This window comes from Aedes aegypti, chromosome 1 (assembly GCF_002204515.2).
Source record: "Aedes aegypti strain LVP_AGWG chromosome 1, AaegL5.0 Primary Assembly, whole genome shotgun sequence".
Lineage (NCBI taxonomy): Eukaryota > Metazoa > Arthropoda > Insecta > Diptera > Culicidae > Aedes > Aedes aegypti.
In genome coordinates this window covers 150734608-150755638 of record NC_035107.1, presented here as the reverse complement: position 1 = coordinate 150755638, position 21031 = coordinate 150734608, and the positions used below count along the sequence as shown (strand labels likewise).

Sequence of the window (21031 nt, the reverse complement as noted above, 5' to 3'; positions counted from 1 at the left end):
TATTTTTTCAATATTTTTCTCTAAAACTTCAGGAAATTTCACGACAGTCCCCCATACAACACTTTTTTGTAGGTCTTACCGTTTTCGAGTTATACGGGTCTATAAAAAAGTAAAAAAAAAAACTTTGGGACTTAAAAAATTCGATGTTAGAAAAACTTTTTTCTCTAAAATATGCCCAATTTGCAATGTATGGACGACTTTTAGTAAATTTAATTCCCAAACTTTTTGCTTAAGGATGATCAAAATCTGAAGTGGCCGTTTTTTTAAATCGACTTTAAAGTTTTGAATATTTTTTTTTTTCAGTGTAGAAAATGTGTTTTAATTTTTTCAATATTTTTCTCTAAAACTTCAGGCGATTTCACGACAGTCCCCCATACAACACTTTTTTGTAGGTCTTACCGTTTTCGAGTTATACGGGTTTATAAAAAAAAGTAAAAAAAAACTTTGACTCTTTCCAAATGTTAGTCTAGATCGATTTTGAAAAAACAAAATATGCAAAGTATCTTAGTTTTACATACTTTCGACATCCAGAAAGTTTCATTGAATTCTGAAGGGGTGCTGCCAATCGCGTGTCGAGTTGGCGTGAAATCCGTCAAAGGGTAATTCAAAGTAGCCAAGTTTGGGATAAACCTTGAAACATAGGTTACTAAACCCAAAAAACTACGGAGTTCTTCCTTCGTCATGGGCGCTCTGAATTTAAGAATCGACTCGACCTTCTCGTCCGCTGGTGGAACGCCATTTGAAGAGAGTTTATGTCCCAAAAATACGGTTTCAGTTTGCTTGAATTTGCATTTGTGATCATTTAGTTTGATGCCGTATCGATGCAGCACGCTCATTGTTTGTTTGACGGCAGCATCGTGCTCTTCTTCCGTGGCGCCAAAAATCATTATATCATCAATGAACACAATTGTGTTCTTGCACTCAGACAAAATGCTTTCCATCAAGTTCTGGAATAGCTCCGGCGCACAGTTGATCCCGAAAAGAAGTCTTTTGTAGCGGAATAATCCCCAGTTTGTGATGAAGGTAGTTACGTCACGGCAGTCTTCTGACAATTCGACCTGATGAAATGCTTGCATAATATCCAGAGTCGTAAAGAACCGAGCGTTCCGAAATTTTGGAAGGAAGTCATCTATGATTGGAAGTGGATGATTGAGCCTCTGAACAGCTAGATTAGCCCTGCGCATATCCACGCACAATCGGAGTTCACCGTTTTCTTTTAGAATGGGTACCAGTGGTGATACCCAAGACGTGGGACGTGTCACTTTCTCTATTATGTCCTTCTCCAGAAGCTCATCCAATTTAGATTTCACCTTGTGTAACAGTGGGATAGGGCATCGCCTCAATGGTTGAATAATTGGTGGAACGCTCCTATCCACCGGAAGGCTTAATTTTATTCCTTTCATCGTGGGAAAAGCTTTTCTCGAAATATCCACGTTGTTTATCGCATTCTTCTGCGCACTAGGTAATCCTATTCTCAAAACTCCTAACAGTTGTGCAGTGACTTTTCCTAGTAAAGGCTGCTGACCCTTCTCAATCACATAGAAAGTAGTCTCGGTTTGTAACAATTTCCCAGCATCATCAATTTCCAATACCGCGTTAAAAGCTGTAACAAGCTTCAGCGGAATTTTACCGTAAGCGAGAAACTGTTTGGTGCTATCTGTTCGTTCGTTGTGAATTTTGACATCTCTAAGCTTCATCAACTCCCACGTTGTGTCATCTATCAAGTTGTGCTTGGACCCAGAGTCGATTAACATGACTATATCTACTCCTCCAACGCGACATGGGATCAACTCTTCGTCATCATTATTCACATTGTAAACGGATAGACTTTCCTTCTCTGTTGCTTCCTGTGTCATTGGTAGATGCTCTTCAACGTTAAATACGTTTCTGGATCGCTTGTTTGAGTACTGATGGTTTTGTGGGTTTGAGAACGGAGCCCTGCGCTTGTAATTCTGAGCAACCTAAACCAACCAATTTGCAAAGCGAACAATTATGTCAGAAATCATCAAACTGTATATTCTTATTCTATGTCCTAAATTGCAATATCCTACCTGGTTGCCCGTTTCCTTTGAGCTCGATTTACATACTGACTGAAAATGACCTGTCTTATGACATTTCAAACAAGTTTTATTCAGAGCCGGACATTGGTCTTTTCGGATGTGTAGTTTATATCCACAGCGGTGACATTTTACATTTGATCCAAGATTGCTTTTCGTACTATCATACAGTCGGTTAACGGCATTGTTGAGGGGTTTTGTTGCCATCCTTGATGCTTGGTATCGAACTGCTTGATGTGCATTAACTATTTTCATCGTATCGTCCAGGGTCAATATTTCTCTTTCCAAGAGCTTTTGTCTTAATTCGTCTGTAGCATATTGAACGATTTTGTCAACAATGGCAATATGGCGACTTTCGACCTCAGATTTACCAAATGAACATTTATCTGCTCTTTGTTGAGCCTTCAGAGCAAATTTTTCTATTGGTTCATCGTCCTCTGGCTTCATATTCCAAAACAAAAACCGTTCGAAGATGTCATGTTGTTTTGGAGAAAAGTGGTTCATCAGTTTCTCTTTAGCTACCAGATATGGATCAACATTCGGATCAAGAACATCTCCATCAGTTCCCGGTAATCCGTAAAACGCACTTTGTAGCTCTAAGCCTCCCATGGCGAGAAGTTGAACTTTCTTATTGTGTCCATCAACAATATTGGCTGCAGCCATAATACTCTCGAACCATCGAATCCATGATATCCATGAATTTCGGACCTCTGATGGTGGGAGATGTTTGTATTTGAAGTGAGGCAAGTTTGTAATTTCCTTGACATGATTCGTGGTTCACAATTCATCCAATTGCGTGGCGCACTCGGATCGAATACATCCAAAGAATTGAGAAAAAGAACATAGCAATTATTCAACTATTTCATTCTATAATGCTGAACACAACGAAAACTTAGTGAATTTGTACCACGAAGGAAACGCTCAATGAATGAGTGGCACGATGTAAACAACATTAATTCACTTTTTTTTTCCGCTCACTACAGTTCATATTTTTTTTTTTTCGTTCCTTTCCACGCTCCGCATCCCTACGGCATTAGGAATTCACAAACACAAAGCATACAATACTAAGGTATTTTCGATATACTTTCACACACACACACTTGTCTCGTCCAGCCCGTGCCGGTCCTGGTCATGTAGATTTGGATGGTGATAAGCAACATAATACACATACAGCATTCTACTGTCACCATAACTACTGTTGCACTCTTTTCCTGGCCTGCAATCGTACACACACACACACACTATCCATCGAGTGAAAAAAAAACGAAGCCATCTTGAAAAATAATTCCATCAAGCCACGCGTTGCTAAATGACTATCATTTGACTGCTTTTACCTTTATTTCGTCAGCGTAATTCAATATTCGACTGCACATACTTGAACTTCCATGCATGCGGATTTTTCTTCCAACTATAATTTCAGCTTTTATACAATTCAGCCGTTTTGCACATTGCACTTTTCCAGAACACAAATTTAGAAACCGAGAGCACGTTCTTCGTAATAGATTTATGGCTATAGATTCAAGGTTCTCTGTAGAGTTTGATTCACAGACACAACCGGTAAAATTTTCTGATTAACCACGCTTCGGACTCGACATCTTCGTCGCCATTTTGTAATACTCTGTTCTAATCGTCCAGCACGGACACAGCGCACACGCGAACCGAACTCAATGCCATGTAACCAAAGACTGACTAGCCTCAGCGAAGCTTACAAGCACGCACCTTACAGAGAGCGTACTCAAACCAACACACCCCTGGTGAGCACTGTCGTGTCCCTCATATAGAAGCGTCTACCACAATAGTAATTGGTGTTGGGTCGGGCTTGACAGGCCGCACTGGGGGATTCATTGTATACGGGTTGAGGTATGGCGTCCCGGACAAATCCTCCACCCAGTTGCGCTCCCTTCTTCGGGAGTGGTGGGGGTACTGCACTTTCGTCGCCACCAAACCTGTAGTGGTCGATGTCATTGCTGGTCGAGATGTCTTGGTAGGTTTCGGTGATGAAGGTTGGACTGCTTTCGTTAAGATTGTTGGTTGTGTTGATATCCATAAATACGTTGGATGACAAGTTGACTAGATTCAACGACTTCATCATCCAATATCTCAAGCGTTTCCTCTTGTATCGTCATCGTGTTGTCTTCATCATCGGTTCTTATTGGTGTGAAACTGGGAATCGTCCTTTTCGGAGGCGGGCTCATTTCATTGGGATTTCGTTTTTCATTTGTTGGAGCAATTAATGCAGCTTTTTTTATTATTTTCCCGTTTATTCGATTGGCTGTTATTGATTGCGGAGCAGTTGGGTACATTTTCCTGCTTTGGAGCAGTGTTTTGTTGCCGGGCAACCGTTTGTGGCTTCGTCTGTTGAGAGATAGCACTTGAGACATACGATTCCACTTTGGCAATTTTGGCTGTTAGTTGATCTACTTCGAGGCGTTTTTGTTTCAGGCACTCCACTAATTTGGCAATTTCTTCGTCCTTTTTCTTATCCGATTCCATCAGCGCCTCTAATTTGGTATTATCGATGCGAGATTGTGCTGTTACTTTTGCGTAGCTACCTGAACCATTCTCTAATCTTCTTCTAGCTTCAGCGTAACTTAAGTTGTGACTGACCTTCAGACGAATAACGTCGCATTCCTTTCGATATACTGGACACTTTCTGCTGCTAGGTCGATGCTCTCCCTTGCAGTTGCAGCACTACGCAGGCTTAACACACTCTGTTCCTTCCGATGTGTCGTGTTTGTCACTACAGTTGTTGCATCGCTTGGGCCCTGGGCACCGTCTGCCTACGTGGCCATACTGGTAGTATCCGTAGCACTGTGTCGGGTTTGGGTAAAAATGGCGCGTAGGAAAACGAAGTAGCCCTACTTTCACGTGCGCGGGATATGTAGTTGTGCCGAACGTTAATATTATTGCTGGAGTATTGACAATGTTACCGTCTTGTTTCCTAGTTATCCGTTTGACCTCTTTCACACCTTGGGCTTCGAGTTTCTCCTTCAATACTGATTCTTCGTACTTAATCAAGTCGAATGTTGAGATCACACATTTGCAACGGTTAAGCAACGGGTGGTATCGGATCGATATTTTTGTTCCATCCATCAGACTCGTCAGTGACAACAACTTTTCTGCTTGAGTAGGATTACGCACTTGTAAAACGTAGCGAGATCCCTGGTCCTCGGTATATGCTGATTCGATATGGCCTACCGCCTGCTCGATTGATGTTCCGATCAACCAATGGTCTTCGGGTAATGGAAGAAACTTTCCATCATTCATTTCTTTTCCAGTCATCTGCAGAACAAAAAGTCGTCCGAATTCATTTCCGAGGTCCATATATTTTGGTAAACGGGGCCCTGCAGCCCCTGCAGGGTCACCCCCGCTGTTCCAGGCCATTTTTACTCCTCCCGCATTGATCTGTTCGGTAATTCAGTTCCCATATGGAAATGGGACACTTTAAGTTGGACAACAGTCACCTGTTGTCTACCCCAAGAGAGATCAGTGAAGGTGGTAATCACGATTTTGTGAACAAATTGTGTTCAATTTTGGAATCAATTGCAGCTCGGGTACGATATTCACATACACAGACTCGTTTGCCTTTAATACAATAGCGATGCTTTTTTTCGACGCGCGCGTCCTTGAAACAAAACTGTTATTTTAACGCTTTATCCAACTCTTATGGATTTGCAATTGATGCAACTAATGCGAGATAACTATATTTTCCGTTTGTCGAAGTCACCGTGAATTATTTGATCGAAATTCACAAGAAAATTCTACCGTAAAGATCGATGCTATCGTGGTATACGTTAACAATAGCTGTATCCCGATCAAAAACTGTGGTGTTCGACAATGTTATTCATCGTAAAAATACCTATATAGATATGTGTTCAGAATTTTTATAGAGGACAATCCTATACAAACTTTGAACAGCTGGCGCGTAAATATAGTTTCACCAATTAAAAATGCATTCCAAAAAGTTAACTGGAGCGAGAATCTAAATTTTTCATATAACCGTTTCTCAGGCTATTTGGTCAGTCCCGAAACTACACTTGTAGCCAGGATAACAATCATGAGTATTAACTCTACAAGGACTGTTAAAAATCGGTTAACGTGAATGCTGATTACTAAACAAATTTTCTAGCATGATACGGTTTCTACTAGAGTTCCGTTGCATGGTCAAATATCAGTAGTACCGATTTGGTTCCTCAGAAATTAAATCGATTATGTTTGCTAAGGGGCGCGCCTTCGGTGAGATGTAAGTTTCTATGAAGGGTGTAAATAGCGGGATCTTTTCATCACATTCGATTTTTATCAGTCTCTGAGGAATCAAAACAAGAACTGTACAGAAATCGATGCTTCATTACCTATCAATGGAAACGGAGTAATACGACATGCACTATACACTAAGGATACATCCTAATCACCCTATCCATTTGAAGAAGCAAAACTCAAGAACCACTCCATATATCGATGCGAAAAATATATCACTATGATTCTATATATGTAGTGCACAACCCAATAAATTTTCAGCTTCATCGGTTCACTAAATGTCCAGATTTGCTTCCACAAAGTTTTGATGATAATTGTTAGAGTGAGACAAAAGATAGGGAAAATAACACGGTCTCCCGTGTCACCTTAAAACATCTTTCTTTTTTTGTTTTGCTGATATGGGGTAACATTGATCACTCATGTAAACAATGTTCGGTAATATTGAAAATATCATTACTTACTGTTGGTAACGCCCCATCAGCAGATTAGTCATCGAAGCGCACCGCCAGTCTATGACCCGTTTTGATTGTCAAACAACACCCGTTGCCATGCAGGGGATTGTCGTATGGTGGTACATGTAGATGTAGATGCACGATAGAGTATATATAGAACAAAAGTGAATTGAAAACTATAGTTATTATCTAAAAGTCTCCTAAATTAATAATGAATTCCTCTTAAGTTACATAATCTACCTTAGTGTACCTAAATGCTAATTACAAGCTAATCTTAGTTACTACTTACAATCCTAAAGGGTGAGATATTATTGCTAAAAAAAAAAAAAAGATAATGACTACAATTCTTAACCTAAGGACTGTTCATTTAAGAAAGTGGACACGTATTTTTTTTAAGCAAACTGTTTATTTTCGAAAAAAATCATGAGTTCTCTTGAAATACATGAAAATCAAAGTAATCTCGACCAAGGTATTTAAAAGGGTGTCAAACAGGGCATTCCGCCATATTGGAAAACAATCAGACAGCTGGCAGGTTTGTTATGCTTCATCAGGTCAGCAAGCCTTGAGATCCTAGCAACATGTTTCCCCTTAAACCGCTTCGCTTTGTTTCCTGTCAATCAACCGCAGTTTGAGAATTCAGTTTTCGAATTACTTCTTCAAATTATTCAGTGCTGATCATACATTCTTATTACAAGAAGCTGACTCGATAGCGATGCAATTAAAGACCTTCATAAATAATGTAATTATTTCTCTCAGTGATATGATGTGAAAACAGTTGTGGCACAATAGTATTGTCGGCGCAGTAAAAACTTAGAATCATTGTCTTGCCGAAGTTGTATTTTTCTCAGAATCTATGCGAGATACCTAACTTCGGAAGTTATGCATTTGATTCGCATCCGGATGCGCTCTGATGCGCCCTACTTCCGAAGTAGGGAATCTTGCATAGATACAGAGAAAAATTCATATTCGGCTAAATGTACTTTCTAACGGTTGACCGAACTTACGAGACACCTATGTCCATTGCAGTAACTGCAATCACCGGTTGTACCGCCCATACTCGGAAAACAGTCCCAAGTTCTATGAGATTTTTTATATCAATAGAACTGTTGTGCGAGTATAAACAGTATATGTACGGTTACATACTATAAAAATATTTAAACCTTATATGATACATTAGTGCACATTACAGCTGTTGCAATTCATGCAAGTGGGTAGAATTGAATATTGTACACATTACTCGAAAACTCAAAGAATAACAAATATATTTTGTAGCTTTTTCTGGTACAACAAAAACATTAAGGTAATCTGCAAATAAAAATCAGTGTTGACGAATATGGAAAATTGTTACTGGGTCAACTCCGAAAAACGATCAAAATGAGACACCATTTCAGCGACTTTCATGCTCTATTTCGTCTGTCACCGTTGCAAGAAACAGTCTGAAAAGAAGAATATAATTTAGTTACCAATCATAACCACCTCCATAGCTCAAAACTTCGTTCTCATTTCTAAATCAAACCGAGTAAAGCACAGTGACCAATTGATGTCTCAAACAAGCTGACATATTCCATTTCAGATCAGATTAGCAGCAACAAAATTATTCTATAGGTCCTTTTTGAATATCAATTTCGTTTCAATGCACAATTCCGACACTCTAGAACTAGATTATTGAAATAAGACATGGATTTAAACCAGAAAATTCGCTTACCAATCTCTCTACTCGAAATCTGTCTCTGCTAGAGTACATATGTTCAATTTGTTTTTGAAAACATAACAAAATAATAATTGTGCCATGGAAACGAGAACAATCAGCGGAGGGGAAGGGAAGTAGCCAGCCAGCCAACTCACCAGCTGTCATTTTCTACCCCCTCGCTGCTTATCATTCCCCGCATCCACTGACTGCTTAGATCAATGTACCTTTCTATAAATACCTTGATCTCGACCAAATTCACATAAGTTTGAACATTTATTGAGCATTCCTGGATAATGTTCTGACTTTTCTCTTGATGCCTCCCATCGGATTCTGCACGACTTTCTTCGTAACTTTTCTTTGTGTTGCTTACCACATTTTCTTGAGAAAATCCATGGAACTTGCTTATCTTCCACCCTTCTTAAGATGTTGTTTGATTATTGCCCAATATTTCTAAATGGGGCGTAGTTATGGGCAATTTGGTAGAATCTGCCATGTTTCAACAAATTCGACTTTTTCCTTCTTGATCATTTCCAAAGTAGGTGCAGCATAGTGAGTCGATGCCAGGCCTGGCCAAAACAATGGAGGCTTGTTATACTTTCGGTAGATGGGCAGAAAACGTTTTTAAATGCATTCAGTTCTGTAATTTTCGCCGTTGATTGAACCCGTTGTGAAAAATGTAGTACTTTTCATACCACAGGAGCAAATTGCTTGCCATAAAAAACTTTTTTCCCAAATTTTTCTGTTCGGATGTATTGCACGTCGTCATAAGCATCTGTTTTTGATAAAGTGTTGAAAAATTGGAATCTGGACACTTCGCGATTTAAGCCAAATCTCGGAACGACAGCTTTTTTGAACATCATTTGTGCAGAATAAATCTGCGTGTCGCCATGTTAAACCGACCTATCGCTTGGAATTTACAACTGTTCGATGTCAACTTTCTTCTGCTGTCAAAATAAACACTCGAGTACACACTGAAACAAAATTTGAATTTTTTCCTTGGAATTTTCATACCAAAATGTTAACAATCAGGTGTCCACTTTCTTTAATGAACAGTCCTTATATGGGAACCTTGACCACTAGAAAACAGATCAGATCAATATCTAGAAAACGGATCGGCCAAATTATACCTTGCCTTCTGCAAAAGACCTGTGGCCTGTAAGAAGGGTGAGCATAACTTAACTTATATCTAAAGCATATTCTAAATACAAAATTTTAAACAGGTTCTTACGTCCATACAGAAACATACTACTGAATTTGGCTGTGTTAGTACCGTGCATAGGTGAGACTTTATATCTTATAGAAAACATTGACTTCTACATAGTAAAACTTAAGCCTACAGACTACCGACAAAGTAGACTGTAGCTCTATCGCGAGAGTTCTAACCGATAGACAGACAAGAATCACTAAAAGTACGTCTTACACATATAAAACCTAACTAAACTTAGCCTAACTATGCTGTTTCCCATAGGCAGGGATTGAATCCTGAGAAAATTGAGAGAATCTCTCACGTATCGCTCTCTGTAACTATCAAAACATGCTGCACATTATGAGAGACTGTTTATCGTATACTGCTACAACTTTGATCAGATTGGGGGGATAGTAGTGCATGATAAAACCCCTCTAAACATGCTCCAAGCCTGGGGGACACTATTGCTATTGGAAGTTCGTGGATTGTTTATCCTGCCAGTAAAGAAAAACACCTATCCCCAACGGTAAACAAGTGAGAAAAATGGATTTTATCATCGCTCTCTCATTGGGGCTCCCGCTCGCTGCTTCCATTTATCAGACTTGTTACACCTTGCGATACAATGACGATCGTGGACCGCAACAGATGGGATGTTTTTCTTTGCTTGCTTTTATCGTGCTTCATACTCAAATGAGAGCGAATTCTGCAATGCCTGCCATAGGAATTTTATAACTTTCGCACCATCCATAGAATTTGATTCGTCCTCGTTGTGATCAACACCTACAAAAACCATTTTACCTAAAGCCGAATATGAAGGCCAAATTGTTACAAGCCATTTACTTTTTGAGTTATTTTAAAATTATAAACACCTTGAATTGTAAAATACGCCTAAAGGTACGCAATTTCCTAAGTAAATTCTGCATTCTTTAGTATAATTTGTGAATTATTCTTGACTGAACATATTTATGAAAGTTTTGACAACGGCATCATTTTCGACGATGTAATTTTTAGTAACAACCGCATTTCTCTTGCTCATATCACTTTCAGAACTAATGTGTGATATGATTCTTTGATCGTGTCATCCATAATCATGCAAATCATTGTTTCCAAAAGTTGAGAAATTTACGCATCGACATAACTTAATTTTCGCAAAATATTATTGTTTATTAGCTCATGAATAGAAGAATGAGAATCGTGATTCTTGCATTGAAAATATTTCATCGATAAATCTCGCATAACCTGTAATCTCGCCCTAAAAGCCATTGGAAACCGAGATCACAAGTTATGCGAAAAATGTTCATTCGAGCTTTTTACGAGGAGGGTCATTGCGATCAATCAAATCAATCATCATCAATCAATCAATCGAATGCTGACAAGCCCGCTGTTCAATGTTACCCCGGATTACGGTACACATGACTAAGCAAATATAAATCATGAACCCTAAATATAAATACTCACCCAAAAGCTTTTCAAGGGCTCATACACTAAAACTAAATTCTTTGTCAAAGTTGACATTTTCGCATGATACTTTATGCCCAGGGAAGTCAAGGAAATTTCTTTTACGAAAAGATTCTGGACCGACCGGGAATCGAACCCAGACACCTTCAGCCTGGCTTTGCTTTGTAGCCGTGGAGTCTAACCACTCGGTTAAGGAAGGCCTCATAATCATAATGGGGCGCTTTTCAACTTTAATTCTACTTTAAATGCATAAGATTTTATTGCTTTAAAGCAAAATCTGATAGCGCACTATAAAGCAAATATTAAGTAAGCATAAATAGATTCGTGGTTACTAGAGTAGTTAAGCAGATATGTTTATTAATCGTCCATAATTGTTTCTTCTTCTGTGAAATTCATTCGAGTTTTTTGTGGGTCATTGGAAGCCCACCGATCCCGTTGGGTCATTCGGATAAAAATAACCTCAACTTTTTTTTTCGTCAGAATTAACCTTGTTAGATTTTGGTAAGTAGCAAATTTGGGTGTCGAACTTCATAATTTACAAAAACGAACTTGAACCCCATCGAGACAAATCATCATCAGTTCGGAATCACCTTATTTTGTAAAAAACATTGCCCACAGCAAATTCAGTGAACCTGGTTTCTTAGGCAAATTCAATGGATCTGTTAGATGGCATTGGGTAGATATTCTTGTTCTTAGAATATTATTAGATTAGATTAGATATTATTATATACCCTTGTAATAAGTCCGCATTCCATTCTCACTTGTAGTTGAAAGCATGCAGATTTCTATGAAGAAATATTTGAATCGACAAACTTTTCTACATTTATCATAACATAGTTGATCAATTAAAATTGAATGATTATCTTGATATGGTTAAGAATTGATTTTAAAACGGCATGATTTTCTTTGCCATTAAGCATTAGTTAGGTAGTTAAAGCTCTCTCACAAGATGTATTTTTCACAAGCATACTTTTTGGCTAATAATAAACCTAATTAATTTGAAGAAGTGAAATAACAATGCCGGGAATTTGATGAATCTTTCTCAGTCTGGTCACAAACCTATATATTTTGTAAAATTCCTGTGTTGATTCTGATTTGACCCAACATTTAGTGCGTATGCTTGTATGGTCGAGTGAAAGCAGTTTGTATTCAATTTTCCGGTTCTAATTCCTTTTCGTTACCTCACCAATGCTGCTACCGATACTGATATTTCCACATGATAAAATTTCCTTTTGATTTCCGGTTTTGTGTTTTGTCTTTTTCTCCCCTACGCATGGATGATATGCACTTGGTGAATAGTTCTGTTGTTTTCTTTTTCATTAGCATAACGTTTGAATTATGTATTTTGACCAATCAGTTTGTCATCTCATTTCATTTCCACCTCTTATCTCGTGGCTGTGTTGAGAAATACGTTTATTTTAATGTATACAATACTGTAATCGAACAGATTTTGCTTTCAGCATACATTTAAGACTTATCGATTGCCAGAGAAACATTTCATTGCAAGAGTGTGTGTACATTCAAACATTTAACCGTGTACAACATATACGTAGACGATATAGCGATCGATTATGAGCGCATGCGCTTGATTGGTCAAAGTGTCGTGATAGAGAGATGGCAACGCCCACTTATAAATATTGCAGCAATGCAATGTAAGAGAGGGGTGAGATAGAACAGCCCTCTTTCATTGTTGTATTATTTCTGACGAGTTTTTCTATTGTTTGAAAGCTACCTGGACGTATTTTTAGCATGTTATTTTCTGTTTTGTTGCCTTATGGAAAATTGTGATCAGTTGCATCATTCGTGTTACCGCGATTAGACATTTATTAAAAAGTTTTGCAATCAGTGCGTATATGTACATGTGCATTAGATGACATTTTCGCTTCGGTAATTTGAAATCGTATACGGATATCGAATGCGTTGAAAATTCTTCGCCATGGATTTAATATAGAGCTTCGAAACTTATTGTTACTTTTTGAGTGATAATGCATGAAGGATTAACCAAGTGTTTTCTATCTGTTTAAAGATAGTGTGACTACAGTTTATACTTGAACAGGTACGACAAAATTAGTTTCAACATCACTAGACAGTTTTCAAAGTGCGTGTATAGAGCTAGTAACAAACTGCATATTAAAATTGATAGCAATACCAACATATGCGAAATTCAAACTTCATCCTAAAATAAGTCTTTAATTCAAATTTCATTTGATTAACTTGATAATTTATTTATAATTAAGAGGTGCACCAAATCAACTTTGTGTCATTGTGTTATTTCCAAGATTGAAAAATTCAAACCAACTGGGCCGAATTGGCAGATTAAGGAGTCAGGGCCAAATCTCTGGCTCTTTGGAATCGGACGGAAAAGAGGCAACTCTCATACAATTGTCTTAGACGGTAGCACCTACGAATTTGTTCAAATCGTTTAATGCTAATGCAAAAAATATCTCAATTTGGAAGGTTTCTCGAATGTTTTATTTTTTATATTTTTAAGTTTGAAATCGTCATAAATCAAAAAAGTCAGATTGAAATTAACATTTTCTATTTCTTTGAAGAACTTGCTTTGGCATATTAATATATATGTAAACCAAATTAGCTTTACTTTTTCTTGACGAGCGGCTTTGAAAGTTCATCCACGAATTTTATTTTATTTATTTATTTTTTTTTTATTGTGTAAACGTCTTTGGTAATACTACCGTACAGACTAATTAATTAAACTATATTCTTAATCCTAGCTCTAAAACAATCTTTTGACACATTAAAATCAAACATTTCACAAACAGAGTTAAAATTCCTCAAACAAGTGGTAAAAGGGTCATGATATCCGTAACTCGTTCTATGTAAAGGGATGGCGATGAGGGTTGTATGCCGCAGTCTACGATTGGGAACGCTTAGTTGCACTTCGGAAAGAAGATCAGGGCAGTCGATGTTATTCGTCAGGATATCGTGTACAAGTAGTCTTTGAAGCTTTAGCCTTCTGTTTGAAAGTAGCTCCAGATCCACTAGCTGACAATGTGCGGGATAGTCCGGTAGGTTGATTGGATCGTTCCAAGGTAGGCGGCGAAGAGCAAAACGGATAAATGATTTTTGAACTCGTTCTATCCGAATCATTAGGGATGTGTGGTATGGAGCCCATACAGGAGCAGCATACTCTAAAACACTGCGCACAAGGGCACAGAACAAAGCTTTTAAAGCGTACACATCGGTGAACTGCGATGCATTTCTTCGGATAAACCCAAGGACTGAAAAGGCTTTGGCGGTGATAACTGTAATATGCTCGTTAAAGCGCAATTTTGAGTCTATTACCACTCCTAGATCGCGAATTGACCCAACACGCTCCAGAGTTGTTCCATTTATAGCGTATGTGTAGTTGATCGAAGACAAGCTGCGGCAAAATGTTATGACTTTACACTTTCCAATATTGAGCGTCATTCCGTTTTCGATACACCATTGAAGAAGCGAGTCAATGTCGTCTTGTAAAGCAACGCAGTCGAGAGTAGAGTTGATCACTCGGACAATTTTGAGGTCGTCAGCAAAGCATAGTCTCCCAGATGAAAATCGATGACACAGGTCGTTAATGTAGAGTACAAAAATCAGTGGTCCCAATACACTGCCTTGTGGCACACCGGAAGGAATGCTGAAGGTACTGGATCGCGAAGACTTTACTTTAACGAAAGCTTTTCTATCAGTGAGATAGGACAAAATCCAGTCAGATATCCAATCGGGAAAACCCATATGTCTCAGCTTTTCAACAGCGTACAAATGCGGAACAGTGTCAAACGCCTTGGAGAAGTCCACGTATATTGAGTCTACTTGCTTCCGCCGTTCGATCTCACGAAACAGTACATTAGTGTAACATAAGAGGTTGGAAGTTGTCGAGCGGTGAGGAATGAATCCATGTTGGTACTGAGAAATAATCGATATTGATGCAGACATTACAACTTTATGTACCATAGATTCCAGCATTTTTCCGAGGCAGCAGAGAATTGAGATTCTTCGGTAGTTTTCCACAAGACGAATGCTGCCAGATTTGTAAACCGGAACCATTGTAGCAATTTTCCATAATTGAGGAAACGTGTTCTCATTGAGTGATCGATTGAAAAGTAAGGTCAACGGTGCAACCAAAGACGAAGCACAGCTTTTCAACAGATGGGGAGTCAAGCCATCTACCCCAGCACCTTTTGTTGTATCTAAGCTAAGTAGGGCATTCAATACTTCTTGATGAGAAAACTGGAAAGGCGGGATATGAATGTTGTGAGTTCGTACGTTTTGGAAGCATCCCGGGTAGACACGAGGCGATGTGGCACTGTACACGCTTTGGAAAAATTTCGCAAATAGTTCAGCGGCTTCAACATGTGTGGTGGCATTAATGTCCCCGTAAGTAACGTTGTTCGGGATACCATGGCTTGCCTTTTGTGCCTTCATATGCTTCCAGAACTTCGAGGGGTTGTTTTTGGCGGTAAGCTGCAAATTCTCAAGATACCTGCGATAGCTCATATCGATAAGCTCATTATAAGAGGATTCCACTAGGCAAAGCAGATTCCTGTTTTCAACCGTTTTGCTAGCAAAATATCGTTTACGAACTTTTCTCAGTCTGTTGCGCATGTTTCTCAATTCTGGATTCCACCACGGTTTTCTATCAACACCAAGATTAACGCATCGGCAACGAGGGATGACTGAGCGGAGTATTTCGTACATTTTGTCGTAAAACAAGCCGACACTTTCATCAACGGAGTGTCCAAGTAGTTGATTATCCCAATCAACCGAATCCAGTAAGTTATTGAGCGAGGAAAAGTTACATCGTCGGAAATCGAGGCCCAAGATATTCGGGTCTGGGTCAAGCTGACTGGGTGCGGAAAAGCAAACATCAATTTGTAAAACAAGCGGCGGATGATGGTCATCAATTGGCAGCAGCGGTATTACGCGATTTTCGATTATCTCGGCACGTTTTTAGCATACAACGTTAAACGATGAAGGACACCCATCCTCTTTATTCATTCACAGTTAGAAAAGTGGAGTTAAAACACGTCTTGGTTCGATTTCTTTTTTCTAAGTAACATGAGCATTAAGGCCGCACGGGACGTCATCATAATCACCCTATCCATTTGAAGAAGCAAATCCCAAGAACCACTCCATATATCGATGCGAAAAATGTATCACTATGTTTCTATATATGTAGTGCACAACCCAATTAATTTTCAGCTTCATCAGTTCACTAAAACTCGAGATTTGCTCCACAAAGTTTTGATGATAATTGTTAGAGTGAGACAAAAGATAGAGAAAATAACACTGTCTCTCGTGTCACCTTAACGGTTTGGGAAATTCAATTTTGGAAAATTTCCAATGATAGGTTCCACCAGCTTTTCTTCCAAAGCTAACTCCGTTTTTGGGTAAGCACCATTTTTCGAAGTATTTCTCTAAGCAATACGTCAGATATTTGACAAGAAAATGTTTCTGGACTCCTAAAGATTTTTTTTCAGGATTTGATTTCAGTTTTTTTCTCTGATACAATATATATCTATTAAATGTTAAACTTTGAAAACACAAGTTCTTGATATTTATACGTATATTAATTGCGGAGATTGCTTCGTAAACTGTTTCAGAGATTTATCAAGTAGTTTTTTGGATATCTCTAAGTATTTTTCTAAGAGTTCCACAAACAATACATTCAATGTCTTTTCATATTACTCTAGGGACTTGTTTAGGAATACTGTCAAAAATCAAAACTATTTTGAAAATTTATTTTTTTTCGTTTTTTTTTTGGATATTGTTAAGATATTTCTTAAGACATTACTCCAAGTATTTTATTGGAATCCTGCTATACATGTCCAACAATTATATCAAGGATTCTTATATCAAATTCTCTGGTAGATTGTTTTTTTTTTTGGTATTTTTTATGAGAAACCAATCAGAATTTTGCCAAAAGTTCATTCAGGGATTTCTTTGCAAAAAACCTGTAAATTTTTTGGTGATTTTTTAAATAAATTCTCTCTTGATTTTTTTTTTTCAGAATCAACGCTTATAACTATCCCATGAATCAAAAATTACTCCTAGAACACCAAAATTCCTACAAAGAATCATATAAAAGCTACTCAATGGATATTTCTTAGGAACTCCTAACAGTTAATTTTTGGAAGCATTTCTTAACATATTTTGCGCATAATTTAAAAGATTCGTCTAGCATTTTACACGTAGATTTAAACATAATTTTCTTCAAGGATTCCCGAAAAATCTACCCTAAAGTCTGGAATTTTTGCATGAAACGGCACGGTATATAATGATTACATACAGTTACTCCAAGAACAGCCCAAAAAAGATTCCATCGGCATTTCTTCCCTTGAAGAAATAAGAACTCTCAAAATTTCTCCTGACATCCCGAAGTATACCTCTGAGCAATCCGGAAGGACTAAATATTCGGGATTCTAGTTAAATTATTCCAGGATTTGGCTTTTTTAATCCAGGTATTTTACATTCTTCAATAAGCTCTTCCAAAAACTCCTTAATGTATTTTATCAAATGTATTGCATTAACACACATAGCAATTCATTAGTCTAATAGATTTCCCCCACTACATCATATCTAGTTTTACCATTATTATATTGCAGTGAAACCAATATGTAATGTGCACTTTTAACTGAGCAACGAGAGTTACTCAGAGTGCACGCAGAAGAATTTCTTTATGCTGAGATTACTATCAACAAATCAACTATATTTATAGTTATCTCTAATTTAAACTTAAAATATAGTTAACTTGACCGGAAAAAATATTACGAACACTTTATTTTGTTCTCTGTGCGTATTAATATATGAGATTCAATATCATATCAATAACTAGGGTTACCATCCGTCCTGATTTAGCAGGACATGTCCTGAATTGAGCTTCTTCGAAGGTGTCCTGATTTATTTTTCGTATTTTAAATTTTGTCCTGCTTTTTCCTGCTTGGTGAACATTGTGAGATGTCAGAGATATTTCGAGTCAAGAAAAGTTACCCTAACACAAAAAAAAAAACAGTTAGAATGTACAAATGGCATAAAAAAATGTTGCGTTTTGGCGTCAGAAACCGACTTCAGCTGCATAAAAAGAGTAGGATGCGTTCCATACTGTATCACAACACCTTCAAGTTCAGTCAAAGTTTGACGATTCTGATGTTGTTGATAGAATCCTTTGAGCTCGTGCAAAACACAAGCTATCATTTTTGGCGTATTTTCACAGAGCTCTATCGCTATCAGAATAAAAGAAATCTTCAAAACACCGATTATTAGTTTCTGCACAGATAATAGCATTCATGGGAGCATAAAACTGTTTCCTATCTTTGTTCAATACTTTGATGCATAGATTTCTAGCACGATCTTTGGCGAATTATCACGAGATCTCAATGAAAACTTAACTTCTAAAAACTAAAAAAAAACTATCATTTTAAGGGATTAACTTAAGGTTCCATTTAGAATCGGTCTTTTGCCAAAACTAGAATAGCAGTTTCTTTCAAACGGACTACAACTGTACAAAATAAGAACATCCGTTTCTTCATTTTGTTAGTTATGATAAACAGATGTTCTCATTTTCCGTGATCTGTTGGCTAATGCTCTTTCAGTTTTGGCAAATGATCGATTCTAAATCGAATTCTACTGATAGCTTAATCTTCTTTTGATCAGACACTTTTGTTAAAATCATCGATAAATTGCAGGCGAGACTGTTACAGGATATCCTGGACTGGATGTTTTAAGACCCTCGATAGATTCTCAAAGGATTCCTGTTGTTAAATTCCTGACGAGATGCTTGATATAATTTTAAGCGACAGTCTAACCAAGAGGATTCCTTTTGTAATTTTTGACAGACTTCAAACAATAAACTTGAGACAATATTTGTCAGATACCTAGCAAAACAAAAGTCAAAACGCCCTAGTGTCTTCTAAAAATCTATAGATTGTTGTCTTAGCAAAGGTTAGTTCTATTTAAAAATTCATACTTATGCTCATACGCGCTAATAATTAGATTCCGGAAATCGTACATTGCAAGTCCTCAACGTCAGAAATTAAAAGAAAAATCTTTGTTATCGCAGCTGTTAGGAATATGAGTCATGTTCAGAATTTGAGGCAAAATGGAATTTGCACAGGAAAATTGTGAAAATTGCAAAATGTCCTGATTTTGAATCTCCACGATATGGTCACCCTATCAATAACAAAACATGCTAACATAGTCAAATTTGATGTTGTTATGTTATGGTTTAAAATCGTCGATTAAATAATTAATAACAAGTATATTATCATGGTGAAATTTGTGATTTAAGCAATAATACTAAATAAGATGCATTATTTATGATATGAATAAGAAACTTTGCCATCACAGTGAAATATATTGAGCTTTAAACAAGCTTATGAAAATACAGTATTTGAACAGCCGAATATCAAATTTCGCCATCATGACTAATTTGAAGCAGTACTAAATAAGCCATTACCAAGAAAGTGAAGAATTGAATATTCTATTACTGAACAAAAATGTGTGATTGTTCAAACTCGTTATATATTCGTTTAAAATAAGAGTTTAAGGTGACACGGGAGACCGTGTTATTTTCCCTATCTTTTGTCTCACTCGAACAATTATCATCAAAACTTTGTGGAAGCAAATCTGGAGTTTTAGTGAACCGAATAGTGAATTTATTGGGTTGTGCACTACATATATAGAATCATAGTGATATATTTTTCGCATCGATATATGGAGTGGTTCTTGAGATTTGCTTCTTCAAATGGATAGGGTGATTAGGATGACGTCCCGTGCGGCCTTAAATTACATAAAAAAACTTAGCACTATACACAAAAAACAAAGAAATATTTTATTACGCCATTGAAATAACAAAGTCATACAAAAAATTATACAGGGTCCGTTCGATTTTGGCACGGTTTAGTTTTGGCACGGTTCGATTTTGGCACGGTTCGATTTTGGCAACATACCGTTCTATTTTGGCACGGTTCGATTTTGGCAACATACCGTTCGATTTTGGCAACACCGTTTTTTTCTTTCAGATCAAAAGTATGTATTATTTTGTTTTAAATTACTTAGGGACTGTCCATTAACTACGCAGACCATTTATTTTTGGGTCTTTGGTCGATGTCGACGGTGCATACAAATAAAAAAATGTATTAAAAAATGTTTTGAAAACTTCTACCCTTCCCCTCCCCCCTTTTTGGTCAAGTTGTTTATGGGCATCCCCCAATTGGTCAAAAATTTAATCGTTTGCAACATAGGAGTATAAATTTAAAAAAAATGTGAACAAAAAAAAACCGTTCGATTTTGGCACGGTTCGATTTTGGCAACACGAAATTCACGAGCTTGTTGCCAAAATCGAACGGACCCTGTAATTACAATCATAAATTGATGAATAACAATTATAAAAACAAAATTTATCCTTATCCGTGAAGAGCTCATTTAGTTATTTTTTTTTTGTAATCAATATCACAAAAATAACTTATTTTGTTATTTCGTCTTGTTGAAATTTTCGCCATTGGTTTCCCTGATAAAAAATACAATATAAAAACAATATAACGTATTGTAACAGTACCATTTTGAACATTGGAAATACAATACAGCATATTGTAAAATAACAATACGATAACAGTACAATATATTGTTTATAACAATTCACTGTATGGTACATGAGTTTTTTACAATAAAACGTATGGGTTGTAAGTATCGTAAGTTAGTATCGTAACAATACAAATATTGACATTTTCTCATACATCACTTTGCACAAAACAATAAGATATAGAGGGACATCCCCCAGTATCGGACACTTAAGCCACTAAATTCACAATTTCAAAAATATTGGTTTTATGTGATCCTGTAACCCATTTATGAAAAATACTACCATTTTTGTATCGTACAAAAATAAATTTGATAGTAAAAATATGAATTTACATTACATTTCGTTGATATATTC

At 37.2% G+C, this 21031-nt stretch overlaps 1 protein-coding gene and 1 long non-coding RNA gene across 11 annotated transcripts in view; one reads left to right on the top strand and one right to left on the bottom strand.

Moving 5' to 3' along the window:
• Positions 1-8003: 8003 nt before the first annotated feature.
• On the bottom strand, positions 8004-8733 carry LOC110674510. 2 transcript variants are annotated; one of them, XR_002498936.1, is made up of 3 exons: positions 8472-8733; positions 8283-8417; positions 8004-8202 (listed from the first exon to the last, which is right to left on the bottom strand). It is a non-coding gene; the product is annotated as an uncharacterized LOC110674510 (long non-coding RNA). The 2 variants fall into 2 exon arrangements; XR_002498935.1 differs by having other exon boundaries at positions 8283-8423; positions 8472-8732.
• Positions 8734-12876: 4143 nt separating this feature from the next.
• The window catches only part of LOC5566637 (inhibitory POU protein), a 202334-nt gene continuing 194179 nt past the window's right edge, over positions 12877-21031 (top strand). For 3 of the 9 annotated variants that reach the window (XM_021850978.1, XM_021850960.1, XM_021850949.1), the window contains exon 1: positions 12877-13156. The gene's annotated coding sequence lies outside the window, so the exon portion shown is untranslated. The remainder of the gene's footprint in view (positions 13157-21031) is intronic. The other 6 variants (XM_001650968.2, XM_021850955.1, XM_021850965.1 and 3 more) reach the window with 3 other exon arrangements.